The following is a 4,058-nucleotide window of genomic DNA, read 5'->3' as shown; positions in this document are numbered from 1 at the left end:
CCCATGATTCAGTTTGTGGTATTTGAAAGAAGTCTCTGTACTTAGTTTTTCCAGATGTTGATTTTAAGACACTTGCAAGCTACTTTTAGGTAGAATTAATGACTGTTGAGAAAATGCTGTCTTCTGTAGTCTGGTACAGAGGAAAGGGGAGTGGGCTACAAACACCTCTTAGTGCCTGCAATTGTTCTACAAGGCAAGAGGATTTCTCATGGGATGAGAATGCTCTGGTAAAATAGTTGAGAGGCAATACAGCACACCATGTTTAATCAAATTACCAAGGGCAATGCTGCACACCCTCAGAATGTTCCAAAGTAAGTAGCAGTATGAGCACAGCAAGGTTTTAAAGGAGATATTTGAGGTAACATATGAATAATTAGCTTACCTAGGATTTTGAAAAGGAATCCTAATAAATGAAAGGTTAGGAACAGTTTTGGGTAGTACTAAGACTGTTCTGTAAAGTTCTTTCTTTGCAGTTTCAATGCTACTACTAATGTTTGGTCTTGACCATCAGTAAGATTCAAGTCTTACTGGAGTCACAAGTTGTATTTATCCTACAGCAATTTTAATAACTTTAGTCATGTAAGTTAATTAGGCTAAAACATTACTGAGTGCTAGTGTCACTACCACCCTGGGACAGGCCATTTCACAACACTGGGAGTAGTTAACACACTGACATAGGCAGCCTGAGAAAAACTCCCCCAAATTGAAGAGAATTGCAAAAGGGCTTGCTTAGCTCCTTGCCTCAGCTGAGGCACATCAAAGGGTGAGCAGCCCAGCCTTCCTTTGGCCTCACCAGCTCTGCTCACTCACTCACTGGTATTCTTTTTCTTTAATCCTTAGGAGACAAAACAGTCAGAGCTCAGAAGTTCTGGAGTCCTTCCCCTTCCTAAAGCACGAGGCTACTGGCCAGCACCATCTTTAGCCAGCTCCCCCCAGTTCCCTGCAGGCCAGCAAGCTCCACTGGCAGCAGCACAGGACCCCTCCTGCCCACAGTCACCTCCTGCCCGTAGCACAGCACAACTCCTGCACTTCCAAGCTCTGGATGTACCTCCCACCCAGCAACCTACTCCTGTGCTCCCGGCAAAAATCACACCCATGACCACAAACACACACACGGTGGTGTATTTCTTCATCTGCTTCCACCCCACCCCGTGGCTGGTGCCACCATCCTTCCCAGTTCAGAACCCTATTCCTCTCCCTCAGGCCTGCCACACCACCCAGCAGCACATTCCTCCTTCCCTTGTGGATCACCCTTTGGAGCTCATCCTGGCAAATTATCTTCCTGTACACAGCTCAGCTTCCCAGCTATCTCCCTTTTTCCTTTAGGGAAATCATCCAACTGCTCAGCTGAGCCAGCTGATTAAACCAAGGCCCTTTATCGGGATCAGATGGGTAGGAAGGAGACAATGCTCCACCCCAGAGCCGGCTGGGCTCACCTCCACCGTTAGGACTCACCAGCCACCCCTTTGCACATCTTCAGTCATTAAACAGGACACAGAAATCAAATGTGTTTTAGAAGTTTGATTGAGCCACATTAATTCTATGGATTATGGTGGAATTACATACGGGATAATTTAAACTCAGGGAGTTTAACAGGACTACACATATGCTTATAATAATTCGTGTACAAGAATACTTGTAAGATTATGGTCCATGTTTCCAAGAAAATAGACTTAGTCTCTTCAGAGCTCTTTTTCTCTAGTTTCCAACTGAAGTCATCAGCATGTGTTTATGATATTATGTGTGGTGGCTGAAGAAGTTATTACAATGTCACAAAGAGGATTATGATTTCAGGTGGGGAATAATTCTTCTACAAATCCTCTTTCCATACAAACAACCTTAGTAATAAGAAATGTGGAAAAATAGGGCAAAGATAAGAGATTTACCCATAATGAGCCAGATTGCCCAGCATGCTCCAGCTGCTTTGTAGTGCACTGAAACTGAGGCTTAAATTTGCTTTGTGTTGACCGAGTGATGCAAAACAGAATGTTTTTAACTACACTCAAATATTCCCTGTACAACCCCTTCCCCCAGGGTGTGAGCATATTCCTGGTCATAGAATAAAAGGCAGCAATCACCCCAAAACATTGGTAATTTTCTAATCAGATGTTCAGGATCAAAAACCCCCACAAACTACAAGATTTATCTGAGGATAATTTAAACCTAATTGTACAGCAGGAAAATAGTAGGCCATATTTTTGTCTGCTACTAATCAGGGCCATTTTATTCCAAAACTGGTGAAACATAATTTATGGATCTGGGAAAATCATACCAATACTGTAAATGTCTCAAACTTCCCAAGCCACTGTGTATTGCAGCAAAAATGATTGAGAGCATTAACACAGTGTCCTGATCCAACATCGCTTAAGTCAATGGAAACATTTCCAAGGCCTTTGGAGGATGTTGAATCTTGCCCTAAATCACATGTTTTCTGAGGTCGTGAAAGATGAGTTTATCCCAACATGAATGTTTAAAAACTAATGAACTTCCATTATGTTTATGTGAACTGCCATTTCCCTCACCCCATTCTTCAGTTTCCTGCTTCTCTTGCACAGTTTCCTTTTCCCAATGGGTTCTTTAGGCAGTTCTGCTTCCTTTAATTAGGAACAGCCCTGGCTGTTTTCCTTAGAGGCAGTGCAGTGGAGAAGCGGTTTGAGCTGAGCTGATCCACAGCACCACAGTACAAAACAACCTCCGGGCTGCCCTGCGAGTTCCTCAGCACTGTTACAGCCCCACCACAAGTCTTTTGAAACAGCCCCGTTGGTTTCAGCTGGAGTTCAGACCACTTAGTCCTGATATTTTGGTACGAAATCGAAGCACAGACCTGTCCTCTCTGCGGGGTACGAAGTAGGTGGCTAAGTGGGCCACAGCTGCAGCAGCCTTACAGCCTGCTGTGCCTTATACAACTAGTCCTACCAGTGGATCATCTTATGATTTTTATTTTCAAATCTGTTAGAATTTAACTGTATTTGAAAGGTAACTTTGCATGCCTAGGGTTACTCTAACACTGAAGGAAACACACTGCTGTATTTTCGAGTCATTTCACTCAATGGACCAAGTGTTCACTGTGTACTCGCTTTCTAGAGCGGCTTCAGTGCCGAAGCCAGCCGCGGACCACAGCTGGCTCCCAGGAACGAGCGCTCCCTGGGCTGGATCCGCCGTAATCCCGCTGGTATGCCCAGCACGCAAACCTCGTGTGTGCCCTGTGCTTTCCCTAGAGGGACGGGACTCCCACGGCTCCCCAGCGGCCACTAACACAGCGCAGCGCTGTCCTTTAATGCCTTAACGGCGTAGGGAAGGGGGTGACCCGCATCAGACTCCGGCCGTGCTGGCTCCCGCAGGATGCGTGCCCAGGAGCACATGGTGCAGAGGAGCCATGAGATCGAGCCGAGCCCGAGCCCTTCGTGCTGCTACACTTCAATCTCACTTCGACAACTTGTGCACGTCTTCCCTCCCTCTTGCTCCGTCTCCCAGGGTTGTTCCAAGTTTCGTGATACTCTGTAACCTTTTTAAGGAATTTCACCAGTAGCTCAGGCCAGGGCACAGTACAGGAGAGCGGTCTGCGTGAGCGGCCGAGGGTTACCCCCAGCATCCAGCCCTGCCCGCGGCCGGTCCCGCTCCGCCCGGGCTCCTGAGCCCTCCTCTCCGGCGGCGGTCCCGCACGGCCCGCCAAAGGCCCGAGGGCGAGAATCGTCCCGAGAGCGGATCCACCGCCGTCCTCCCGGTGTCTCTGTCCTCCGTGCCGTCATCCCGCTCCGGCGGGGGCTTCCCACCGCGTGCGGCCGTGCGCTGAGAGGCGGGAGGCCCCCGTGAGCAGCCAGGCAGCGCCGACGTCCCCCTCCCCTTCCCCGGGGCCACAGCAATCCGCGGCGGCGGAGCATTCCGCGGCGGCGGCTCTCGGTGCCCGCGGATTCCTTCCCGCTGACGTCCCCCCGCTCCGCTCCGCTCCCCGCCCCGACCGGACCCCCGGGCGGCGCCCGGCGGCAGCGGGTGGGGCGGGCCCGGGCGGGGCGGGCGCCCCTCCCCGCGGCCCCGCGCCCCCTCCCCGGCCCGCCGGG

This window comes from Sturnus vulgaris, chromosome 9 (genome assembly GCF_052056855.1).
Source record: "Sturnus vulgaris isolate bStuVul1 chromosome 9, bStuVul1.hap1, whole genome shotgun sequence".
In the NCBI taxonomy this organism is placed as follows: Eukaryota; Metazoa; Chordata; class Aves; order Passeriformes; family Sturnidae; genus Sturnus; species Sturnus vulgaris.
This window is presented reverse-complemented; position numbering follows the sequence as displayed.